The sequence below is a fragment of the Lepidothrix coronata genome, unplaced genomic scaffold (assembly GCF_001604755.1).
Source record: "Lepidothrix coronata isolate B3197 unplaced genomic scaffold, Lepidothrix_coronata-1.0 Scaffold34, whole genome shotgun sequence".
Classification (NCBI taxonomy): Eukaryota; Metazoa; Chordata; class Aves; order Passeriformes; family Pipridae; genus Lepidothrix; species Lepidothrix coronata.
The window spans coordinates 3,647,236-3,673,892 of record NW_016690214.1 but is presented as its reverse complement, the minus strand read 5'-3'; the positions used below and the strand labels follow the sequence as shown (position 1 = coordinate 3,673,892).

General features: G+C 47.9%; 1 long non-coding RNA gene across 3 annotated transcripts in view; it reads left to right on the top strand.

Moving 5' to 3' along the window:
* The window catches only part of LOC108495892, a 37,692-nt gene extending 11,350 nt beyond the window's left edge, over positions 1-26,342 (top strand). For 2 of the 3 annotated variants that reach the window (XR_001874260.1, XR_001874262.1), the window contains exon 2: positions 20,217-26,342. This is a non-coding gene — a long non-coding RNA (uncharacterized LOC108495892). Of the gene's footprint in view, positions 1-4,420; positions 4,454-20,216 lie in introns of those variants that run through there. The other variant, XR_001874261.1, reaches the window with a different exon arrangement.
* The last annotated feature ends 315 nt before the right edge of the window (positions 26,343-26,657 follow it).

The following is a 26,657-nucleotide window of genomic DNA, read 5'->3' as shown; positions in this document are numbered from 1 at the left end:
TAATCACAAACTTGATATTCCTATTGTTCTGATTCAGATCTCGCTCCGGGTCTCTGGCATGGATTCATATTTTCAGGTGAAGACGAGGGAATTTCATCCTGTGCCATCAGTGGATTTCAGCTGTTTCTATCACTACACTGGGTTCCAGTTTAACTTCTCTGACAATCCAGTCGCTTTGTCAACAAGGTCTGATGCCGAAATACCAAGCTGCTGGCTACAAGCCACCCTTGCTTACATGGTGCCACACGCTGGAAAGTTAATAAATCAATGAATCTACTTGCAGAGAAAGGTATTGCATGAGCATAGGCAGGATTGAGAGAGAGAAGCTCAGAGTAATGCATGCCTTCAGCTAGACTAAACAGTGTCCACAGGCTCTGTGTCCCACTCAGCAGCAGGCCAGCCTCCCACCCACAGGAGGTCCCTCCTAACTTTGGAGGTTTCACACCAGGCTTCCCCTTTGTGAAACCTTTGTGGAGACCTGTAAAGAAGCTGGTTCATGGCTCTTGTAAAAATGTTTTCTTTTTTCCAAAGAGGGCTATTTTCAGAAGTGATAGAAGCTGTTGTTCCATAGTTGATGTTCCGGGCTATTGTTGGTCAAATGTTATTAATATATTAGACTTTTGGCTGCCAAACAGCTTGAAACAAACTGGTTATGTTTATTTTTAGAATTGTGTAAGTTGTGATGCTTTACAACTTGATACGCTTGTGATTACATCTGAACTGTATGCAGAGCTAATCCTCTTCCCAGCTCCCATCCAGACAGGGGCTGTAGTCATGCATTCCCAGCACATGGATTCTGCACACCATGGAGAGCAGCCAGCAGGTATTTGTGAGAGGAGATGAAGTCCTAAGACCTGACCTTCTCAGGTACGGAAGTGCCTCCTGCCAGGGGAAGACTTGCCTGAAATATGCCTTATCCAGTTACCACGAAAGGGCTGCCAGTGGAAGTGGGAGCGGGCTGCCAGCAGCTGAGCACATCCCATGGGATCAGGCTCCCTGCACAGGAGCTCCCGCTGGGCGAAAATGTTGTGTGAAAGTCTTGCTCTGCTCCCATGGAAATTACGAGGCGCTTCACATCACTGCCAGTGGGGGCAAGGTGAAGACGAGAGGCAACATGTTTGAGGCCGCTGAAAATAGCGAATTAAACGGTTGGTCGGGACATCAGTGAAGCCCTGTGCCATGAGCTTCATTAGGATGAAAATTCTCCGCTCCCTGGCTCGTTCTCTTCCTTCCGTGCACGTAGGTACATTATTTGCTGTGAGTTGTTCTGCTCAGAATTGATCTGTGGTGTTAGAAGCAGCTGTTTGATAGAACCAAAGAGCAAGAACAGGTTTTTTTAAAAAAAGGAAAAAGGGAGTAAGAGGTTGGCAGATGTAACTTGCAGTGTCTGTAAGAGCAACAGTCTCTTAATTTCTAAAATTTTAGGCCTTTTCTTGTTCAACTCAAATGATTTCAACAGCATCCCTTTCCTTCACCAGAGAAAAAGTTAGTCTTTTATACCTTTCTGGGAAGTCTTAATTTCTACCAGTACTCACTGGGCATCATCATTGCAGAACTGTTCCAGATGGTTCAAGGAATTCTTCATTTCTGTAACTTCTGCCAGTATGTCTTTATTTTCAAAAGGCTTATACAGCTTTGTCCCTCTTTCAAACCTTTTTGCCCATGGTGTATGATTCACTTTGCATTCTACTATCAGTTTTAAACAACATGTTCCTTGGCTCTAAATACTCATCAGGCTTCCAGCCAAGGAACACGTTCTTCTGTGTAGAGGATGGCTTCACAGTGTTGATCGAGAGCAGTTACATGACAGATCAGTTCAAGTTCCCTCTCTGGCATTCCATCCACCCAAGGCAGGTGGAGTCACTTGCCACATCTGTGACAATGCTGAGCACACAGTGGACCCCCATACACGGGGCTGCCTTGTGTGGCTTCGGCATAGACAGGCAAAAAATTTGGTGTAGATGGCAGAGATGTGCATTTGTGTCCTGCTGAACCCAAAGGTTTAAAAGATAAGGCCTCTGGCTGCTAGCTTTGATTTTTTTCACACATGAGCACACAATTACATCATGCATGAGCTCACAATTGCGTAATGCATGAACACACAATTATACCGTGCATGGGTGCACAGCTACCTCATGCATGAGTGTGCTGTTATATCATGCATGAGCACACAGTTACCTCCTGCATCAGTGAAGAAGTCTTCCCAAAACAAGCAAAAAACTTTTTAGGGCCTCATAGCATCTTCCTAAAACACGTTTATAACTGAGTGTGTGTTAAAAAACTATGTATAACTGTGCTTTGTGTCCAGGTGTTCATGGTCATACAGGTGTGCTCACACAGCCTTACTGGAGATGCAGGACACAGGAGGTAGAACAGGAGGTCCTGTGACACCCCTGTGGTATGGACAAGGTGTCTTTGTAGCCGCTTCGAGGTGTGCAGTGGAAGGGTGGATGGATGGAGAGCAGTGCAGGGAGACGTGTGGGGAGCAGTGCAGAGAGACATGCAGGGAGATGTGCAAGGAGCAGTGCAGGAGCAGTGGAGAGAGATATGCAGGTGCAGTGCAGGGATCAGAGAAGGGATGAGTGCAGGGAGCAGCGCAGGAGCAGCGCAGGGAGCTGCCGGCGGTGAGCACGCTCGGTGCATGCAGGGAGGGGTGCGTAGCGGGGGGGTCCCCCCGGCTGACCCCGGGCTGGTCCCCAGGGTTCGTTCCCCCGGTGCCGTCCCGGTGCCGCTCCGCGGCCGGCAGGGGGCGCGCCCTGCCCTCGGTGTGAGCCGGGGCTGCCCCGGCGGGAGGAGGCGGCGCAGGGAAGGGCGGGCGCGGCCGGGGCGGCGGGGCCGCGGCTCCGCTCGGGACACAGCGCCGGGCCGGGCCGGCGGGCAGGGCGGCGGGCGGGCAGGGCAGCCCGGCTCAGCCGCCGGAGCCGCCGGGCCGGGCTGCGGCGGGAGCTGCCCGGCGCAGGGGTGGGGACTGGCCGCTTCCTTAAACGGCGCGGGAGCGGCGGGGCGAGCCCGCACCGCCCCGGTGCGCGGGGCCGCGCCGACCCTCCCGGGACGCGGCCGCAACACGTGGAGCGAACTTTTGAGGGACGCGTGTCCGCGCCGGACGGGAGCCCCGCCGCCCGGGACCGCAACGCTGCGCGGAGCAGCTCGTCTCTCCGGTTTGATGGCTTTGGGTGTTGGATTTTGGCTTTTTTTTTTAATTATTATTTTTTTCCTTCTGCTTTTGGGTGGTTTTGATTTTTTCCCCCCCTCTTTCCCCTACTTCTCCTGTGCTGCTCTTGTGTCGGGACACTTCAATCTCGCCGGGGCAAACGCAGCGTTTGAAAAGCCGAGAGAAATGTTGCAACGTCCCTTGTGGCAACGCATTTTATTTTTATTTTTTTTTTTAATTTTGCCTTTTGCGAGGGCAAAGAGGAAGGGTAGAAAAAATCCCACCGTGATCAATATCGGTTTAAATACCCATCTGCGAGCCGCTGGGCTGCGGGAGGCAGGCGAGGGGAGCGCGGCCGCCCGCCCGCTGCCGCTCCCCGCTCGGCTGTGGCTCAGCCCGAGCCCTTCCCGTGCGGAATCCCGAGGACCTGCGGCTCTGGGCGGGGAAGCGGCCGCGGGGCCCTCCGAGCCCCTTTCCCGTGTCCCCCCCTCACTCAGAGCAGGTAACGGAGGGGGCTCGGGATTTTCTGTCCGTTCGGTGTATTCGCTCCGCTCTCCCCGCGCACGAAGTTCCCGCAGCAGCGGGGTCGGGATCGGCGGTGCCGAGTCACGATGGGCGTCGGAGCCCGGCCCGAGGTGCGGGGCTGGGTCCGGGGCGGCTGCGGGAGCGGGGCCGGGCCGGCTCGCAAGTTCGGGGAGGGGGTGGCGCGGGTCGTGCCTGCCCCGGCCGGGGGGGACGGCCCCGCTCCGGCGGGGTCCCCGGTGGCCCCGGGGCGGGGGCTCTACGCTGGCGGCGGGCACCGGCCAGAGAAAGGGGCTCAGTTAAAGATAGCGATGTGCAGTGGCCGCCTGCGCCTGATGGGCGAGCTGAGGGCTGGGTCTTTGCGGGCGAGATGAGAGGTTCGTGTCTTCAACTGGCCTACAAAGTCCCAGTTCTCGGCTCCCGGGACCTGCCGGGCGCGCAGAGGGCGAAGACGGAGCGCGGCGGCGGCGCTGTCGCTGCGCGGGGCCGCCCGGGGGGAGCGGGTCCGGCCCGGGGGCTCGGCAGGAGCGGGTCCGACCCGGCCCGGGGGGGCTGTGCGGGAGCGGGTCCGGTCCGGCCCGGCCCGGGGGCTGTGCGGGAACGGGTCCGGCCCGGCCCGGGGGCTCTGCGGGAGCGGGTCCGGCCCGGCCCGGGGGCTCGGCGGGCGCTGCTCGGGGCGCTGCTCGGGCGGCTTTCGGGGACCGCGGCTCCCCCGGCGCTGGGGCCGGCGGGTGCCCCTGCTCGCCGCGGGCAGAGGACGGAGCTGGTTCTCCGCGAACCGTATTTTGTTTCCTTCCACCTCCGAAAGGGCCTGGAACGTGCGCGTCCCGCCGGTGCTGGCGGCCCGTCCCCACGGCGGCCCGGCCCCGGCTCGCAGGACGCTGTGCCCGGCCCTGCCTCGGCGGGGAGCGAGCGCCGGGTTTCGCTCCCGCAAGACCATGTGCATCCTTCCCTCCGCTTTCACTTTCAGAAAACACATCTGTTTTCTTTTTCCTTTTTTTTTTTTTTTTTTTTTTAATAAATCTAGTCACATCCATTCGGAGTGCCCGGGCTCCCGGGAATTCTCCTCTTACTCACCTAAGCGTTTTCACCCCCCACCCTTCCGATGTTCCCTTTTTTTTGTCGGATTTGGATTCGGCACACCACGCGTCTGCAGACACCGGTTTGTGCTCCTTCTTTGGGCACGGTGTATATACAACTCCGGGTGTGTATATTACTCTTGGCTTGTATAGCGTCGTATTTATAACTTCTGTGCCCTTCTGTGTTATGTTACATTGCATTTTAACTTCTTAGAATTATTTTGAGAGTCCTCATAATTTTTTTGATTTACGTAACGATGTTTTTACTCCTCTCTTGTAAAGTCAATGATATTGACCTCCAGTAAGGAAAAAGGCCAAGTGGCAACGCTATTCTCATGGCTAAGGTCTATAAAAGCAAATGGAAAATTAAAATCTTCCTGTGTGTTTTTTTTGAGCCACTTAGAATTTCACTTTCCCTCTGATGTTTGAGTCTACATTCTGTAGGTGTGTATGCAGACTGCATATCAGAGAATCACAACTTTTATACTCTGCTCCCATTAAATTTTTGCAAACAAGCCCCATTCTCAGTGCAATTTTCTGTTGCAATTGCCCATAAAAATAACAATATTTACTGTTTTACAATTAGGAAAAAACCACAAATACTATTATAGACCTCTGCCTACTTTTTTCTTCTCCATCCCCCTGTATCCCAACACTTGTGTGCAGCATGCTAACGTGTATTAATAGCTGTTGCTCTGACACACATCAGGACATACAGACCTTAACAGATCAGAATTGTTTCCCGTGTTCAGTCCCTCAGGTGTCTGTTTGATTTGAAGGACAGTGGGCGCAGTCAGGGCTTACTTGGGCCTGTTCTCTTCATAAACCTGTTCATAAAGTACTGGTTGGGAGCTTTCTTTGAAATCAAAATGTCAAGGAAAACTTTTTGCACATTTCTTTTCCCCATATGCCCATTTTCCCAAAGAACTCGGTCTAGTGGCCAGAAAAAGGAAAAGTATGTGAAAGTTAAGGAGTAAAGGCAAAGATACTGTTACTCTTTTAGGAGAGAACCCGCTAAAACCCGCTCTGCTGGCCTGTTTGCAGCCCTCTTCTCCCTGCAGATCTGTAGCTCTCAACGAAATTAATCTGCAGTGAAATCACAGAAATCTGATTCTAATCATCGGCCCTGGAACGAGTCGGAGCTACAAGAAGACGAGCATAGTGTAAAAATACTTCAGGCACGCGGGGCCGTATCATTAACATTAAACCCCGATGGTGTGAACGGGGGGGCCGGGGAGCAGATTCCTCTGCCTCCTTAGCGTGCTCCTTCCAGCTTCTTGTGCAACTTCTTAGGTATCACTGGCAAGCAGCGATTTGTGGAGGTCGGTTGTGTTGCTGGTCAGGCTCCTGGATTAGCTGGTGGGCTAAACCCAAGTTTTCATTTTCATAGGAGAGTTCCCTAACTGTGCTGTGCTTTAGCTTTTGTCAGGTTTAACATAATCTGGATTTTTTATTTTTTTTTTTCCTCAGAAACAATTTCATTTCTTCCTGCCTTTAAGTAACTCTGGCAAGTTTTGTTCCCCTGAAACCTATTCTGGAGCACTGTGTAGCATAGCATGAGTCTGTTCATTTGAGTGCATCAGTCAAGAGTCAGTGGAAGCCTGGCTTCTGGAGGGAGTGAGTGCTCAGCATTTTATGGTCAGCAGGACTTGTTAAATGTGTACTTTTGAGCTTCCAACTCCCTAGTCACTTTTAGATTTTTTTTTTAGATGGCATTTGCCAAGGTGAAAGGACACATTTTTTAAGCAACATTCATCTGTTTGCACTAGTGTGGATGTAGTTGTCTGTAGCTGCTAGAACTCTGTTGACAGACTGGCTGATATGAGGAATGTGGGGTTTTTTCTCCATTCAACTACATTATTAGGATTATTTAGATCATAGCTGCACACACTGCATTGACAGGCACTTTCCAACTTCTGTCTGTGCCCCAAAGAACATACAGTACAATGCAGACGCATTTCTCAGCATCTGTTTTACACTGTGGAGTTTAAACATTCTCTCTGAATTAGAGTTCAGGCTTGAAGGGAACATTCCCTCATACCCCAAATGGCTTTTTGTGGGTCAAATTACAAAGTAAAAATATTTTATTTTTAAATAATATTGCTCTGAAGGCTGGGCTGGGGGTAGCCCATGGTTTAGCACTTTCCAAATGCTAAAGAAGATGGTTCAAGCTTCTGCTGCAAGTTGTGGACAAGCTCTTAAATTATTGTTTTAGCTCTGAGGCTTTCACAATGTCCTGTGCTCTCTGGGATGCAGATTCAATTATTCCCCCCCTCCCCGGTTAATAATGGGGCTTTGTTTTATTTTCACTTCTAAACTTTATGCCTCTCTTGCTAATCTTTCTGTGTGTACAAATATGCTTTCTTTGTCATTCAGACTTGGCAATACTTGGGCCACACTAAACTAGTTCTGGGCAGTACAGCAAGGCTTTCTATTTATCAGGGCCTTTCCGGGGAAGTTTATTACACTGTAGGAGTGACATTTTCAGCCTTCTGAAAGAGCTGGTAAATATTTGGCAGGTTCTACTCCTTCAACAACAAAAAAAAAGGGCCATATTTTATCTGTGATAAGGCCTGAAAGAAAACTATCTAGGCAGAAGGGTGGGGTTCGTGCAGTTTATTCTTTGAATTGCCCTGAGTGAAGTCAAATGTTTGCCTGCAATTTAAGAACCGCTGTTCCTCTATGTTTGCAAATAGAGACCTTCGAGCCAGGGCTGTATTTTAAGTTGCAGTAGGGCACAGAGCAGAGCAAGTCTGCGGTGTCTGGGTTACAAATACACGTAAACAGGGGCAGGTTAGAGTCAGACTAGGCCTGGTATTGGCTCTGTTGTCCAGTACAGACCTTTCACAGCAGCCTGGACATGCTTGTGTTAGAGCCTTGCACCCTTAGTAAGGACAAACTCTCAGAGGAGCGAGGCAGTGAGTGAACACCCAGCTGCAGACACTTTCCCCTCTGCTCTTGGCTCCATCTGCAGATGGCAAACCCCAAGCCCGGGCTGTGCTCTGTGCCAGCTCTCCAGCACACAGAAGCAAACCAGACGTGGAAGGGAATGTGCTTCTCCCTTCCTACTGCTGGCCCACTTGAGAAAATCTTTCCAGCTTGTGCTGATTTCATCACTTCCCTTCCTGAGGACCCAAAAGGGACAGGTCCCAGAGGGGACAGGAGGAGGGTAGGAGAGCCTAGAAGAGGCTGCAGGGTGGCTGGTGCTGGTCCACAGGCAGGGACGTACCTCTGAGGCTTTGGCTCCTTCCCGCAGTCCGAGTGACATCCCTGTCAAACAAAGACTGGTGGATCTGTGTGGCTTCCCCAAGGCACAGCACTGTCCCCTTTGCTGGTGTGATCTTTGCTTGGGAGAGAGGTTTCTGCTTGGGTTTGGCTGCTCTGGAGTGAGCAGGGAGAGGGTGCACGTGGTGATCCTACCAGGAGGATCTCAACTGCTCCGATCCCAAAGAGGGGAGTGTCTGACACTGGTGCTGGGAAACCCTTCCTTGCTGAGGGCAGAATGGGCCTTTCAGATCCCACCACCAGCCTGTGCATTCCCATGGGCCTTGGTGTGAGCCAGCAGTGGTGTGGAAAAGAAATCATGTGGCTGCAGACTGAAGGAAATGAGCCAGGGTGATGCTGGTCCAGGGACAGCTTCCTCTTCCCTGCATAACTGGTGGGCTATGGATTCATGGCATATTTCTTTAGCACTGAATAATCAAAATATTTCCAAGCATTGCTTGGTAGATTTGATTTGGGATAGACTTCTTGAATTTTATTTGGATCTCGGTTTAGCCTATCAGTTCAGGGGGCTTAGGCTGTTGGTTTTTCCCTTCTATGGCAGCAGGCAACAGGCCTTTGTTCTTCCTGTCCTTTGGCAGAAAGTGCTTCCCGGTGTCCTGGACACCCACGTGGGTGGATGACGTGCCCACACTCCATGGCAGCATGCAGGATTTCGGGATTTTCCCACTACAGGTTTGTTAGTGACACCACTTATAGGTCCAGGACTGTAGTCTTGACTCCTAGATCGTGCCTGCTAATGTTGTCAGTCATTATTATTATTATTTTAATTACAAAATGTCCCATCTGACCAAGGCTTTGGAGTCTTGCTCAGGCAGTTACTGGACAGTCGTGGTGTGGATGACAGACCATGGAGGAATGAGGAATGCACACTGGTTTTGAGGAGGAAATGTTACCCTGAACTGTCCAGCCTGGTGAAGGGGTCAGTCCCGGATGGCTGGAGGCAGGACAGGGGCTCTTCCCATCCTTTTCCTGCTGAAATCTGATGAAATGAAATAGTGACATTCCAGTTCTTACAGCTGTTTTGAATCTCTATAAATGCACTTTACTTTTTCTCTTTTTTTTTTTTCCCTGTTCCAAGTATGGAATTTCCTCAAACTATAAACTTTGAAAGCAGATTTCATTCAGCAAAATCTCTTTTAAAATATGGCGAGGAACACAATTTAAACCACTTTAATTCAATCAGCAGCCTGTAAGAACTGATCTACAGTGGCCCAAAGGCCTGCTAAAATTAGTCATGGTTTTATGTTTTTGGAAAAACCCTCTTTAGGAGTGGCTCTGTCGTTAGGAAGAACGGGGCTTTTGGTTGCAGGACTGTCAGTAGGGTTAAATTCAAAAATGCAAGTGCAGTAGTTTAAGGAATAAATTCCAGAAGCTGTTCAAGGCTCAGCTGCGTTACAGAGCCATGATCAGGTTGGGTTAGACTGAACTGCCATATACCAAAACATCTGGAATAATATCACGTTTCCCCAAAGTGGAATTTTCTTTAAGAGCAGCAGCAGTTGCTGATATTTGAGAGGGTGGAGCCAGCAGGAACCTGCGAATGCTGGAAAATGAATTAGGAATTTATAGGGTGAAATATTGAGACTTTGTCAGGAATCATGATTTTGATTATGATCTCTCGTTTAAAGCATCAGCTCATTCTGAGAACTGGGACTTTCCAGGCGGTGGGGATTGGTCGCACAGTTTGCACCGTGGCCGGGAACTCGGCTCCTTGGCACTTGGATTTTCAGTCTTTTGATGAATTCCAGGGAAACAAGTTGTGGCAAACTGATTTTGAGCTTTGGAGCCAGAATATGCATGAAAAATCCTGTATGAAAAGAGAGATTGTTTCATAAAGAAGAATTTAAATGTAGTTCAGTTAAAATATGCTTGATTTAAAACTGTAAATGCAGTTTTGATTTTTTATGAAAGATAAAAGTTTCCTCAATTCTGGTGTTCTGAGTGTATTTTACACCTGAAGGATACCATAAAAGCAGACTTGAAGTCTTAGTTGCATTTAAACTATTTTTTATTACAAAATCTGCTTTGACTACAGAGATATTTTGTATAATTGTGACTTTATCTGTTAATTTTGAAGGAAATATTTCTAGAGGAGGAAAACATTCCCATGCAAATATAACAGTTGTACAGAACAAGGAAGAGAAAGGTGCTCAATCACAAATGAGCTTGCCCATTTTAATTTTCCTTGGACCATAAAACCAAACAAATAGGTAATTTGTGAAAAAACATAATCAGATATTTACAGTACCCATGTTGTGGATTATTCAGCAGTACATTTAACAGTGTTTTACATAAAGCTTTCACTATACTAAGAATGTCTGCTGTTTTACACACGCCAGAACCAGTTTGAATCCACATTTTAAAAACTACTTAAATTAAGGGGGTTTTTTTTCTAAACTATTTCACTGAACAATGAAATTTAACTGAGTAACCTAAGCTGAATTTCTTAAATCTGAGTCTGCAGAGAGCTCCCAAAATGTCATCCACAATGTTGTAACAAAGGAGCAGCACTTCACTGAATCATTGCACAGTGTTTGTAGCTGCACCTCCGAGTGCTACTCTGAGATCAGAATTACTCCAAGTCCCAGCCTAAATTTAGCTCCGGGATTCACATACTGCACTCTCTTCACTGGAAGAGTCTGGTTCTCTTGCAGGTATTTGAGCTGGTTTTGCATCTCTTTGGGGAATAAATTACAGCCTGAATGAGAACATTCACACATATTTATGGCATTAATGCTATAGGCAGTTGGAGGGGCTGCAGCACTCAGCCTTTAAAACTAAAACTATCTCTAGCCCCCTTCCAGGACTTAATTTAATTGCTGTATCAATGGCCATCAAGGGCAGTGAGACACAATGAACCAACATTTTTTCTGACAGTGTTTCTTTGCAAACATAGCAATAAGTTTCTCTCCTTCAAGTTCCCACCAGAATGAACTCTTCCCCCCCAGCCCAGCCCCATGTGAATAAATGCACTTGTACTGCAAGTTGTTTCACATGCCCCAAATAAAAATGTAATAAATCCAGAGTAAGGAAAATGCTTATGAGCCAGTCTAAGGCTCATAAGGTGTTATGTAATACTAGTTACATAAAGTTTTGGATGTCTTTATACTTTTAAGGTACTATTGCCTACAAAAAGAACAGAAACTGTAGTTTAATTTCGAAACATTTGATAGGAGTTTAATCTTAAAATACATAATTTGGGCTTGTAGATTGCCTACATCACAGAATGAATTTAGAGCTCTCCAAAGAAACAGCAGCTGTGCCCAGTGCTAAATAAAACATCTCCTGCAAGCCAGTGGAGATCTCTTGATCTGCACCAGCCCAGGATTTGTCCTGTGCTCTAATTTTGGTGACTAGTAATGTTTTCAGACAAACAGCCACGAGCACCCTATCATTTCATAGCAGTATGTTCATAACTGTTTGGAAATTGTCGCTTTCAAACCCTTCATAACTTTTTTTAATTAGCCAGCTATCAGTGTTACAGTAATGCCAAATTATGGTTAGTTGTTTGCAGGCAGCTAGCAGGGTTTAGGTGCTTAAAAATACATATAAAGCAGGATTTCTGTAGAGACCCAGCTCTGTGGCCAGGATCTCATCCTCCCTCTCATCTCTCCCTGGGCCTCTCTTGCCTGTGGCCTGAGCAGTGCACAGGAGATGATGGGATCGATGTGGTGACTGAGCTCTTCCTCTCTTCTCTCCTTTCCCCCTTGAGTCAATCCACACCCTGAAGGAAACACTCCAGTGCAGGTGAAAGAAATGCAGTACACCCCCATACAGCCTCCAGACATAATCTCCCACCAGAATGATTTCCACAGCAACTAAAGATTTTCTTTTAATGAAATTTGCTACAACCTGACTATTCCAGGCATGGCTTTGAATGTAAGCAGCACTGCTGAGCTATTACCTGACAGCCAGAAACCTCGTTTGTTAATAGTATTTTCAGAGGGACAGAATTTCCCCTTTTCCCAAGCATTTCTTGTGCACCCCTTGCAGTATTGAACAGCAGTCATAAATCTGGGCACTGGTAGAGCGTTAACTGATAACATCTCATTCTCATTGAAGTGTCTCATTAGAAGTATCTGGCAAAATGATTCCTAATTCTCCTAAGATGGAGTTTGGTTAAACTTCATCAGCCTAAAAAGCGGGTCCTTGGTCTGGACTTACTTTCAAGGCAGAAGGAAAGGGGAGGTGGCTCCAGGGTCAGGGTGTCTCACTGGGCGAGTTTACACCTGAGGATGGGAGACAGCACCCTCCACGTACAGCTCTTATGCCACTAACCAGGAAGCTTGTACAATCAGCTTTGAGTCACAGATGCTTAATATTTCACTTAACCCTTTCAGTTAACTGTCAAGATTTCACTTAACTCTTAGATTTGCTCGATGGCTTTGGTGTGAGAGGTGTAAAACTTGCAGGTGAGAAGCTGCTCCTGTAACAGGTCACTGGTGGTCGGGCCCTGAGCACCCACAGTCACCAGCACCAGGGTGTTCCTGCAGCATTCAGCATTTCTGAACGTTGCTGTGCCTTTCTTTCAATCTCCATGGCAAGTGAATTGGGTTTACTGGGTTTCTCTAATCTGTTCTTATGGCTCTAAACTATCAGCAATTTTAAGGGCATTAGTTCAGCGTCATGTTACCAAATCCTGCTTAGTTCAATTAATTACATTCAGCAAATGAGCTGTAAAGAGCTTCTGGATATATAGAGTTGGACCCAAACCCAGTGGGCATTTCCAGTGGTTATTGAACTTGTACCTGGCAATCTGGTCCCTTTAGAAAAACATTTCAGAGTTACCAGTGAGAAGTAATGCTGAAATGAGAGAAAAAGTCATGTAAATTCTCCCACACCTGCAGCACTAAGCTGGGTTCCCTAGTAATGTAAACTTCATTTTCTGTGGAGGATTTTACTGCGTTTTCTATCAAAAAAAGCTGTAAACTTCCAACAAAAGACCAACATCTTAAGCAGAGAGCAATATAGTTTAAAAGCTTGAGGTCTAGTGCTGCGAGAAGAGTGAGTGTACATCTCAGGGAACTGTGGGGTTCTGTCTCTTCTCTGTTGTGCCCCAGTATCCAAAATAGGCACTTTTCATGAATGTACTGGCAAGGAAGAGCATGTGACGGGATTATTTAGGAGGAGCAGCCAAAACGTTTATCAATTATTGTATCTGTTTTCTTCCTCCAAGAAGGCTCCTCCAGAGGCACGTGCCTCCTCTCTTGTAACCAAACCCTCTGTGCTCTCCCTGGGTTGTTGAAAATCGATTTGCTCACGCTTTGCTCCGGTTTGAAGCCTCTTGGCTCGTTGATGTTACATGTCAGTGTTACTGGGGCACTCGGGGTGGGTGCTGGTGCCGTGGGGATGCTGGCACTGCACGGGGGTCACACGCCTGCCTCGAGAAGCCGCCCTGTCCACTCCATCCCGGCTCCCCGAGCGGGGATTTCCTGAGGCATAAAAGGGGCAGTTGTTCCTTAAAAAAAAAAAAATTTTAAAAAAAGTGAAGCTTTCAGGTCCCAGTCTCCTCTGCTTGCTCCTCCCAGGGGAATGGATGCAATTTGACCTTCCTAAATTTTTATGAACCACCTTTGCTGGAAAGGTGGAAAAGCACAGTGACAAAAATGCCCAGGATCGTGTATGCTGGGGGTAATGAAATGTGAATTTACGTGACCATCCATAGCTGATGCACATTTCATGCTTGAGGTCTTCCATGCGATGAGTCCACTGCTAGCAGGGGCAATAGTTTTAATTATATGCTTCATAATTGTTTTAGGACTTTGTACACTGCTCAGACATAAGGGGACGAATCTAAAAAGTGTGCAAATGAAATGAATCTGAGTTCTTACCTGAAGTAAAACCTAAGCCTGATGCTTTTTATAAGCTTGTAAATGACAATAATTAGCTCCTGGTTTAATGCCAATACATTCTGAGCATATACTTATTACTGTAATGCCCATAATCAATATTGGTGTAAACATGGGCAGAATAAGTCCAAAGTTTCTGACTTTAAAAAGTCAGAAACTGGACTTGGGGTGAATTCTTTAGAGTGTGTGACCATAAGAATATTCTTATATTCTTTCCACTTATTGGGCCTCAAAGAACTGAAAAATGGAGAGCACCAGAACACCCGACAGATCCACTTAAAGCTCTGGGTCAGTAGCATGCTTAAGCACATGCTTAACTTAAAGCAAACGATTAATCACATCCCTGGTCCACGGAGTAATTAAACTTGTGCTTATGTACTTTGTACGGCGCAGTACCAGCCTGCAGGCAGTCTCTGAGTACTGGTGTGCCTGAGAAAGTGGTGAATCAGAAAGTGATTTTTGGCTGGAGTTCGAAAATGAGTTTAAAAGAGTGAGTTAGGCACCCAGAACTCATTAGATTTGAATAACTACGGAAAAGCTGGTCTTGTCAGCAGAGCTGTGTAAGTAGCAAGGTGTGGCCCTTTACCTCATGGTAATGCCTCAGTTTTGTTTGAAGAGAAATGATTTAAAAAACCCTTTCGCTCAGTAATTTCCTGCTGCTCTCCTATAACTTTTTGCTTCCCTTAATGCTGTCCAGACCAGACTCTGTTCCAGCAGAGCCCAAGCCAGGCAGCCCCTTTGCTCTGGCAGCTTCTCTCTTACCTTGCTGGTCAGAGCCTAGGCAGGCTCAGAACTAACGGCAGGTCGGGGTCAGCAGCGTGGCTGTTTTCCTGTCGGTGATCAGTCCAGGCACAGCTCTGTGGTAACACACTCCTCTGGGAGCCAGCAGGGATCTGTGCACTGCTGCTTGCCATCCCTCCACCTTCCAGCCTGCGTGGGCTTCTCCAGCACTGCTGTGCCCTGTGCCAGAGCCTTGGCTCACAGCTGCACCAGCCAGCCCAGCACTGAGGGCCGTGTGCTGAGCATGGTCCTGGGTACAACCATGGCCTGGGACTCCTGCAGCCAGTCCTGGACATGGTCTGACAGCATGAACCAGGGACCAGTATGAACAGGCTGTTTGGATGTGCCCTCCCCCTTCTTTTGGTGGCTGAGACCTTAATAGGACAGTGGTGGCCAAGCTGGTTGGCCATGCCCTGGTTAATTTTCTAGGAGCCACAAAGCCTCTTCCAGCCACAGCTCCTCCCCTGGCATGTTCTCCCCTTCCTGTACCCGTCCTGGTGCCAGCCAGTTTAGTATGTTAGTCATCACACCAGCAAGATCCCTTCTGAGTTGCTCTGGGTGTGTTTTGCCCACATGCAGGCGATCTGACCAGGCAGCACTGCCACCCTCTTCTTTGCCAGTCTGAGCCAGGTTATGGTCTCTTGCCACTCAAGACCAGCGTAATGTGGCAGCCCCTAGCAGACTTGTTGATGACTAAGTGTTTTATTTTATATACTTAAAGTCAGCTGCTTTAATTTGCTTGTTCTCCAAGGCTCTGTGTATAAATGCTGGTGAGGTCACCACAGTGAGCCAAACCAGGGCAGCATCAAACAGCTCCTCTTGGAATTATTGACTCCTGGGTATCTGAACAGTGGGAGGCTGGTTTGCAGAGCAGCTCCATGGAAAGTCTGTGTAATGTGTTTGATTATCCAACCTTGCCATTTTCAAAGGGACCCAGTCAAGATTAACAGGGCCTAAATGTACCATCTCCTAAAAATAACTCTGGCTTCCCAGCTCCTCTGCTGATGTTGGGAGTGGAAGAAAAAAGTGATGCTCCAAACTGAGGATTGCAAAGAAAGAGGAAATGTCAAACGCACGTGGCCAACCCCACCCCTTGACAGCCCTGGAGAATGGGTGCTCTTCCATCAGTGCTCAGGTTCCTTCACTTTGGGGTCCCAGGCAGGGCACCCCCTGTGCACTGGCTCTCCCAGGGGACTGTGCTGGATCCATGTGGATGGGAATCTCAGCCAGGCAGCTCTCGCTGCTGGAGACAGCGACAATGGGGATGTTGGCTGTTCCTTGGCAAAGGGAGACACTTCCCGAATTTTCCTAATGTGTGTATTTTTGTTTTCTTCTGGGTGAGGGAGACGAATGAACCCAGCTCTCATCAGCACCTCTGGAGCTGCTTGGGCCTGCACAGGGACAGCCCAGCGAGGGTCACCGTTCGTGCTGGCACGACCCAAAGCCAGGAGCTGCTGCTCTGGGTAACTGGCTCACGGCTGACAGCATTCCCCAAGCACAGGGTGCAGTTGGGCTGAGCCACAGTGTCTCCTGGGAGCAGGACTGGCTGGGAAGGCTCCCAGTTCACTGTGCATTTGTTCTGTGCTGCACAGTTAATATTTTCTTAGGGACTGTCCATGTAATTTTCAAGATGGTGATCAGCCTTGGTTTTGAGAGAAAAACCTGGGCCGGCCACGCTGCTATGGTTGTTTTCTCGCTGTTGTGTCCGCCGGCTCATGCACCTGGAGTCAGCTCCAGGTTTGGGAAGTGTACAGTCCCGGAGTCCTTGGAGGCCTGCTGTGTTTTTAGCTGCTCTGAAGGCAGCCCTTCATCTTTTCCAAGCTACATGGAGTCAGCACTGCTGCCATGTAACCCAGGGGCTGAAGCTCTTGTCCGGGCAGAGCAGGATCAGCAGCTGCTGTTAAAAGGCCCAGAATCTCTCCTGTGAGTGGGTGTTATTCACTTGGTTATACCAGTCCATTCCAGCTGAGGATCTGTCCCTTTGTTTTGTGCATGGGACAATTTGTTTTCAATTTTTGTTTCTGAAAGGAAACTGTCAAGACAAAATTCACACTTAAAAAAATTAAGGGAAACAGCCCTTTGTCCGTTTCTAACAATCCCCTTCGATGACTAAAGCTGGAAGAATTCTAGAAACTGCAGTAATTTTCTACCTTTGCTTTGGTTTTGTGTTGCTCTCGCATTTTCTGAGTTTCAGATCCAACACACCAAAAATACTAGAGGCCCAAATCACCATGTTAGGACGAGTGTAACCCAGAGATGTGTGCTCTAAAGATCAGAATCTGGTTGTGCTTTATCTAGAAGTGGAACTGGGACAGCAGGGAGCCGAGAGCAGCTTGGGCAGGATTCCCTCTCCTTGTAGCACACAGCCTCGTGCTGCCTTTGCAATCCAAGAGGGAACATGTAAAGCCTCCACGAAGGCTGTTCCCTAGAGCAGCACACACCCATCCTCGCCGGGTTCTGCCAATGACCCAATGCAAGTAAAATAAAATCGTGGGGGAGCCAGCCTGCCCAGGCACCAATCTGCAACAACCCCAGCTTTTCCGTGCCCTGGCTGTGCTCAGCCTGCTCCTGGTGGGGTCCTGGCTGCCAGGGAGGTTGTGGTCTCCCTAGGGCAGGGGCTCCTCAGATTTTCTTCCATGATGGTACAGCAGCCAGTGCTGCAGGGACCTGGTCCTTGCCTGGGGCTCCTTCCAACTACAAAGACTTGTTTATTGTCAATCCAAGAAAAAAAAAAAAAGAACTTTTGAAAATAATAATAACAGCATGCATCTCATTTTCATTTTAGTCCTAAAAACTACTTGATGCTCATTACAAAGGAATTGATTCCTTAAATGAATGAAGCAGCCGTGAGTGCTGCTTTCAGTGTGGGACTGCTGACGCTCTGACTCATGCTCTGCTTCTCACAGGCTCTGGCTTTTATGCTTCATTTAGGACACCAACGTCATTAGCATTCAGAGGGCTGCTGCTTTTTTTAAAATTATTATTATACTGCTGTTGTAACTTTGATTCAAAGATGCAAATAATATTTGGATCCGAATCACGGCTCATGTTTTATTACCAGATCAGGGCATGGGGTTTGTTTTCCCTTGACTTGCAAGCCCTAGAAGAAATTCTAGATGAAAATAAGGTGTGGCTTTGTACAGTTCTGAGAAGGTTTCCGGGGTTTTTGGATGCCAGGTTGACTGCTACCGTGGAAAACCATCCCCTGTGGGATGGGTGAGGATACTGGTATGGTGTTGTACTGTATTGTGTGACTCCCCAAGCCTCAGAGTGGCCATACCAGCTGTGTGTGTGTCCCTGGAGATGGCACATGTGAACAGCTCCAAACATGATGCTTTGCTCCAGAGATCCCTGTGCTGCCACTCACATCTCACCTCACAGCATTTCAGAGACACTCAACCACTTTGTTCTTCACAGCTTGTAACCAGGAACTGGGGAAAGGATCCCTTGCTGAGGGATATGATGTGATGTTTTTACTGCAAAGGGGGGGGGGGGAAGAAGAAAAACCCTGAGAGCTTTTCTGAACTCCTGAACACTCTGAAACTCCTGAAAGCCCTCAGGCATGTCACAAAGTCCCTCTCAAGGGCAGCAGCTTGCAGGGATCCTTGCAAGCCCACCAAGGGATGGGGCCCACACCAGCTCTCTACAAAGAGAGTTTATGGGGAAACAACAGAGCAGAATTGTGGGAATCTGCCTGTACTTTCTGTTGGGTCCCCTGCCATGAAATTCGAAGTACTGATCCAATAAAAGGGAAATGTTACTCCTTGCCGGAAGGACATGCTGGGCTGGGCTGGGCTTTCCAGGAGGACTTGTGAATGATGGTTGAAAATTCCCAGCCAAATACCTGGCACCTTTTGAGCTGTAAATGTATAGATCTTTTTCAGATATTACTTAAGCTGAAAGTTGTTGAAAAATCAGTAGTAATTCCCTCATTAAAATCCCAGCTTTATTAATTAATTAAAAGCAACTGCTTCTGCAGATGGATGTGAGCTCTTCCAGAGGGACTTGGGTGCTGTGGCTGAGCAGCTCTGAGTGCCCTGGGGAGTTCTGAGTGCCCCAAGGATCATGGGTTATGACACAGGAGTGTGGGACGTGCAGAGTTCGTCAGCCCTGGGGGCTCCACTTCTCCTGGACGAAGCAGCAGTGCTCACCTGAGAGCCAGTACCACGAGTATCTGCAGGACAAGGCATTCCTGCCTTTTGCCCTGGTGGCTGGGTATTCCAGGGCTGCCTGCAGATAGCTGTGCCAGGCTCTGTTTGGTGGCATTCCTCTGTTTGGTGGCATTCCCAGTGAGTGACAGACGAGCCATCTGGCATGATGCTGAAACTCAGCCCAGCCTTCGCTGAGGAGGAGCCCACAGGGATGACAAAGCACTTCCACACCTTCTGCTGCCGTGTGGGCTGGGCACTGGGACCGGGGTGTTCCTGGGCACTGGGACTGGGGTATTCCTGGGTATTCCCGGGCACAGCAGCGTGAGACAGCACAGTCGTGCTGGAGAGAAAAGACCCTGCCAGACCCTGCCCTCGTAGGGATGGACTGAGCGGCAGCAAGAAAAATGAGGGACTTTCAGGGGCAGCTGTGTTTTACTAACCCAGTCATAATGCCCCTAAAAATCCTTATTGTTCTTGCAATGGTCAACTGTGACCTCCGGCACGGGGAGGCCTGGAAGGGAAGCACGAGCACTCAGGGCTGGGCAAGCACGGAAGGGCAGGCGGCCATCGGGAAGGATGGCTGGGAAGTGGGAGCAGGGTTTCAGACTGGGGAAGGTGTTTCTGTTGGAGGGGAACTAAAAGGACGTGGTGTTGTGACCTGTGGTGTGGAGTGTGTGTGCTCTGTATGGCGCTCAGGGCACAAGAACTGGAACACAAAGATGGGGAAACGAAACAATCCCGAGTGCTTTCCTCCCCACCCCCCCACCAGAGCGAAATGCAGAGAGATGCACAACCCAACCCCAGAGAAACAGCCCGTACCCAAACCATTCCCCACTCCTAATTCCCTGTTTTACTCCTCCTTCAGCAAACTGTCCTTGCAGGTCTCTGCTCATGCTCCTTTCTCTGAGCTTTATTCCTGTTCTCCTTTCTCAGACCAGCCCAGGATGCAGTAATTGCATGCAAAGAAGCAGTTTGTTAAACAGAACCATAATATTTAATTATTTGCCATCTTTATGCATTCTAACACTTCATTTGCATTTCTGAGAGCTTCTATATGTTGAGTAAAAGTTTTTATTTTCATTGAACTCTGCAACAATGTTCAAAGCTTTTATCCTTTAATAACTCTACCCTAGGGTATGGATAGTCAAATTAGTCTGGCCCCACAGCAGCAATGGGCCTTTCACACTGTCTGCTTGGATTACTCATTCATTACCTTTTGAAAAGGCTTTGTTTATGGCTTTTATGATTTTTATCAATTAATTATATGTTTATCAATTAATTCTGCTTTATATGCCTATGCCAGTAGATTAGATTAGAAGTGCATGCCTTTTTTTTTTTTTTAAATTGGGTTTTATGGTTTTGGAGCAGGATTTACTCATGTGTTATTTGTCATTCTCAGGAGCATTTCAAGTGCTTTTCCTAAAGCTGAATTCTCTATAAAGGAGAAGTGACTAGAAACCCTGAACTGAGTCCCAGGTCTCACTTAACTTTGTAAGGCACAGTGACACACTGAGGCTGCTCCACTTAAGGTATGGTATGAACCAGGAGCTGTGGAATGAGTGTTCACATGGATCATCCTGCCTGTGGAATGAGTGTTCACATGGATCATCCTGCTGCAGCTATTCCCGAGCCAGCAGCTGCTGTGTAAGCAGAGCCCAAAAGACAATCCTTGCCCCAGTGACTGTGTGGCAGATAAGACAGACAATGGGCACCAGGAAGGCCCCTGGCTATCAGGGAAGGATGGATACTGTTCAGCCAGCTGGGAACAAAGAAACCTGGGCTGCTCCAGGCCCCACAGGACTGTCCCAGAGTGTCCTTCCCTGCCTGCTGGTGCCAGGAACGTGACACTTTGGGAACTGTTTGTGTCAGGACTCCCTGCTTTGACACCTTTGATTTCTGAGACTGCCTCATTTCAGGAAACCCCAAAGCTCCTCTCCACAAGGATTTCCCCATCCAGCAGCTCTTCACTGGATACTGAAATGAGATGGAAGGGCTTGAATGTTTCCTTGGCAAGATGGGTGGATGGCATTAGTTTAATCTGTTCTGATTCTGGTTCTACCAAGTCAACTGGATCCAATCACCTCCTCTGCTAAAGGCTGCAGAGCAACAGTCTACTGGAATATTCTTTGTGCTGAAAACAGGAAGACATGGAATGAGGGTTTGTAACTTTTTTGGATGACTTTCTATGTTACAATTTTTACCTTTAATATCACCACTTTAAATAAGAATATTTATTTGTTGAAATAAACACATTTTTTGCCCTGAAATACTGGAATATGCCTCCACAGCTTCTTCCCACCTCAGCTCTGCCACTGTGAAGAGAACCCACTTGTGGATTTCAAAGTCAGAAGGATGAGCTGGAACCTCTAACAGAGGATGTGCACAGAGCAATTCCTGCAGTTCCTCCTGCAGCCAGGGCCCTGATGAGTGGATCTTCTCCTTACCTGCTCTAGGAAATCCTGTATAAATGTCTGACAAGCTCTTCCAGGGCTTTATAACTTTGTGTCTTGTTCCTTAAGGCAAGCTGCAAGTTGCCTGCTTATCCCATTCCATCTTGTACGGCCTCTGTGGATGGGACCCTTCCTGTGTGTGACTGCACGTGGTGGAGAGGAGAGCACGGGGGTTTGGGGCTATTTTTATCTGATGTGTTCCCAAAGCAGCTCTCCCAGTTGCCACACTGCCTGTCAGAGTGGAGGGCTGGTGCAGCAGAGGTCTGTAGGGACACTTGGTACGTGGCCAGGAGATCACATGCAGGATCCCTTGTGCACATCCTGCAGTGGGATCCAGCCCTGCTAGTCTCTCTTTAACACTTCAGGACATTCTCAGCAGACCCATGAATCCATTTCTCAGTGCCCAGGCTAGGCCACCAAGACTTCAAGAGCAAATCTGACTGGTTTTAGTTTTCTTTCTTTTTAAGATTCAGCATCACTGAGCACCTCCAATTTGGCTTGAAAAATAAAATACCTAGAATAAAGGTATTTGAAAAGCACATGCAGGTCATCATAGGGTTTTTGCAAACTCAGCCTCAGGTGATGCCATCAGCTTCTACTGCAGTTAAGCACTGCCCCAGACTTCCTTGAAGTTGCCATCTCCAGTCTGTGCTAAGCAGTATGAACATTAAAATAGGCCCTGCTGAAATAAAACACCCTGGTACTTGCATGAACACACTGTTTCCTCAAAAAACAGGTAACTGAACTACACCTGAGCCACCATTTGAGCTGCTTTTCACATCTTTGGAAGGTGCAGGGCATCCAGATCAGTACTGGTGTTACCACAGCCCACAGAGAACAGACCCGAGGCAGCAGAGAGCAAAGAGTGCAGGGTGAGATCCCAACAGGGAAAAGAAAAAAAAAAAAAGAAGTTAAATTTCTCTTCAGGTACGAGCACTTCTGTTAATGCCTTGCAGGCTGCAAGGAGGCTCTCACTGCAGGGGACACTTGCCGAACTGCCCTGCACCATTACCAGCTGCTGTCAGGGCACAGCTCCTGTCCAGAGCAGTTTAATGTGGTACATTCAATCAAACAGAAATTGTATGCCAGCCACATACATGGAATAAAACAAGTGCAGGAAATACATTTTTCAGGCAAATTTGTTGATTTCTTTTTCTGAAGCCCCGTGGTACTTTGCTGTAGTTTCAGATAAATAGCTGCTTCAGTGAGGAAATATAGTTATTTAGGCAAACTTTTATCATAATTTATACCTTTGATTTTCAGCAAGACTGAAGAAATCCAAGCTCTCAAGGAACCTGTAGCTTTAACAGGTCCTTATTAGGCTTTGTCTTTTTAATTAGCTACTAAGAGAACATTTGCAGGCGTTGGTGGAAAAAAACCTGCACCTTCTGCAGTGGGATGGCTGGGCCAGCCTGCACACGAGCTGGACCCTGTTCTGGTGCCCAGTTTGTATTTCCTGGGCTTCAAAGGTTGATATTTGGTACTTTTTAAAGAGGAAAAACCAAAACAACCCCCCAGCAAAGTGAGCAGGCTTCCCTGGGCCACAAACTCATCAGCTGATCTAGGGCAGTGTGACTGTGCCTTTCTCTGCAACATCGAGCTCAAAAACTTTATGTCATTGGAGCAGGATTTCTCTCTTAACCTGGAAGGCTGGCAGTGAGAAAGTCCTCTCTTTACTGAGGCTGATGCTGCTTTAGATGCACCTTAAGGGAAAAAAGAAAAAAAAAATAAGAAAAAAACCCCCAAGCTGTTTCCTGACTATTAAAGAGAGAAGGAAAAAAATTCATGGTATTCTAGGTAAATAACACAGTTGGGTGTAATGAGTCAAATCCCACATTATCATTGTCAGTTGTCCTCTTGGCTTTTTGTCATGGTGCCCATGACCTGACTCACTGTGACAAAACCTGAAGGGGTCCCTGATGACTCATGTACCTGCAAAACCTCCCCTGTACTTTTAAGTTCATATTCCTGTAAACTTCACTTATTCTGCCTGTAAACTCAGATTGGTTCTTTAAGCTCAACAGCAGAACGTTCACAGACAAAGCATGCAGAGAAATTCAGAGATGCAGCATCCAGTTTGTAAATCAGGGTACCAGTAGGCCCATGGAGCTGGGCATGATGCCTTTATTTATTAGTCTGCAATTAAGGGAAGGCGATGAAGTTTCCTCTGAACACCCCCCAGGCCCCTCAGGCTGCTCACCTGCCTCCTGAGAGAAGCTGAGTGGTACAAGGATTCACTGTGCTCCTGAATCTGTGGAGGAGCAATTTGTTTTCTCCTTAAACTTCCTGTGACTTTTGCCCAGCATTCTTAAAGGAAAAATTAAAGACTTAGTGGTTCCTACAGCCTACCTGCAAATATACTCCTACTTCCACTTCTGCTGATTCATTCACTTCTCCCACAGCAGACTGACATCCTAATTAGTGCCAGCATATCCAAGAGGCATTTTCAGTCATCACATAATGAAGTGGAACAGAAAAGGACCAGTGACCCAGTGGGGCCCAGTGCCATTGCACAGGACGGGTTTGGCCCACCAGTCTGTTGGCACAACAGAGGTTCCACAGTCCCCACATCCAGTTACAGAATATTCTGATATTTATGCCTGGTGCCACGGATCTTGTGCTGTGTGTAGTACCGAGGCTTTTGCTCCATGATGGATGAGAAGCAAATCTGTGGATCCCGGCGTGTGGACTTCAAAGTACTTACAGCTCGCGCTTAATTGGGGAAAGGAAGCCAAGGGAAATCATGTGCATTGGAGTCAAATACCATTTTTAGGAGTGGGAACTGCCTGTGTATTTCACCAGTGATTAAAATAGCCAGGGATGAAGGCACACTCTTGATTAATGGTCTCTCTGTGAGCTGAGGACACGTCCTCCAGAGTCTGGCCCTCCTGAGAGACACCCCTGACGTGCCGCTGGGCCGAGCTCAGTTTAAAGGCACGAGCAGGAACTGGTTGGTTGGCTTTTATCATCCTTGCTGTGGATCAGTTATGTCTGGTGGCTTGAATGATTATCTCCTACGTCCAAAGCGTGTGCTGTGTGTAAGTAGCTCTAACCCAACCTGGACCAGGAGCAGTGCTGCATCCCTGCAGCCATGTTCCCATGGAAGGAGGTTCCTTGAGCTCTCCCTGGCATGCTGGGCTGGTGCTGCAGTTGGAACAAGACCAACCAAATGATTATTTTAAAGACACTCATTTTTTCTCTATTCTTGTTCACATTTTGTGACTCTGCTGCTTCTTAAACCCCTGCACGTCCCTCTGGGCAGTGGCAGCTAAACCACTGAGTAGTGGCTTTCTCCTGATAGAGAATCCTGTGGGACACATGGAGGTGAGGGGGAGACCCTGACTATCCTGTCCCCATTACAGGACACAACTGGGCAGCTCAGGACCAGCTCAGCCCCTTTAGCAATCCCTCCCAGCCAGTCTCAGTGGGGTACGGCAGCAGGGCTGGCACTATCCAGCTCCCTGATTATTTGATGCCAGAGGGGATGCTCCCCAGAGCTCCAGAAGCAGCTGTGAGCGGGCTCTGAGGGTTCTGGGGAGGGCTGAACCCCACACAGAAGGTGAGCTGGGGGCTGCTCCACACTCCACCCTCTCTCCCTGTGTGGCAAAAAGCACAGGCTTAACCTCTGCGTGCCTCCCACCCCGGCTGAACCAGAGATAGGAAACTCTGTCTGTCTCAGTGGGTTTCTGCAGCACTTAATTGATTTGTGCTGCTAAACACCCCACAGTAAATGAGTCCAAGGTGTTAAAGGAGGATGCGTTAGTGGGAAAGATCCAGCTGAAGCACAGCTTAGATAGGAACCATGTGTGTGCTGGGACAGAGTGCACCCTCGCCCCGTTCCCACCCCTGGCCCTGCACAGGGGGATTAATGCTTCACGGAAATGCTGGCTTGTTTTCAGGCCTCTGGCTTGTCCTGGAGCATCCCCATGGTCCGAATGTCTGGTGGGATTTGCTGCTGCAGGAAGGAGCCCCAAGTGGCACCAAGGAATGCCCCGTTCCAGCCCCGTGCTGACACCACTGGTTTGCACATTAAGGGTCTCTTTTCCTGCACAGAGACAACAATACAAGGCATTGCTGTAAGAACAACTTGAAAAAGACACAAACGAGGAGCTTCTGGGAATTCCTCAGGTTTTTCCAGCTGCAGAGGAGGGTGAAAACTGTCAGCTACAAAAATATTATAGTTTATGCTGTTAAACAAATCATCATATGTCAACAGGTAGCTGAATTATGTCCAATTCCGCTGGCAGAGGCAGAACTGATTTTGTTCCCAATGCTATTGTATAGTTAACAGCTGGCAGCAAACTGGCAGTGAAGGCTGTGCTGGGCTGATAAATAACCCAACAAGCCTCACAGCAGAAGTATCTCATGGAGGGACTGCAGCTCACGCTGGAATGCGTTGAACAAACGCTTGTTAACAATCTATGCACAGGCGGGGAACTGCTTGATGAAAAGGTACTAGAAAAATGTTATTTAAGACACAGATTTCCTAGGGGTATCAAAAGAACAAACCAGGTTTTAGGCCTAAGAACACCAAACACAGCAGCAAAGCAGCAAATGTTAGCATTTCTCGCTCGCTGAAACCGAGAGTCTGGTAATAATGAGTGAAACGTCCCAACCAGTCTGAAGATATCAAAGGCAAGCCAGGAAACCAACGGAGAGAAATATTTCTGTATTTGTTTCACAGCCCCCAAATTCTGCTGGACAATTTTCCACTCTTCCAGATGTTTTCTGAGGGAGACATGCTCTGATTTCAAATGCTGTGCTGCTTCTAAGGTGTCTCACCTGGGACAAGGCAAGGCGACAAGTGGAAATGCCCCATCATGAGATGCTGATCAGGCTGGAGCCCCTCTTTCTGTACTTAACACTGCTCTGGTTTTGTCTCTGCTCTGGTTTTGTCTCTGGTTTGCAGACATTTTATTTTTACCATGGGTAAGAGCAGGAATGTGTGTGTCTCTGTGAGAGAACGAGCATGGGGCTGCAAGCTTCATCTCAGTGCAAATAATATTTTGGCAGGAAACCTGCAGGAGATTAAATTAGGGGCCTAACGACTGAATATTAAACATTTCAAACTTCGAGTTCCTTTAAATAAGCAGCTACAAAACAAGGAAGAGTCTGACAAAATTAGCAGGTCCAAAGCACTAAAGGAATCCACTAAGGATCACTTGTTTACTAATGCAAATTTAAAAGGACCTTTTTCATTATTTTTATTAGTAGCTGTGTATGTCAACATGCTATTTCCTCAATGCATTTTGAGTCCAGATTAGCTAAAGTTTTAGGTGTTGGCAGACTTGCTACAATAGAAGGGAAATGCCAATGGAATAACTTTAAACATGATCCAATCCCCGATGATTCACTGGATGTGTTAAAATTTCCTTTGAGACCATGTAAGT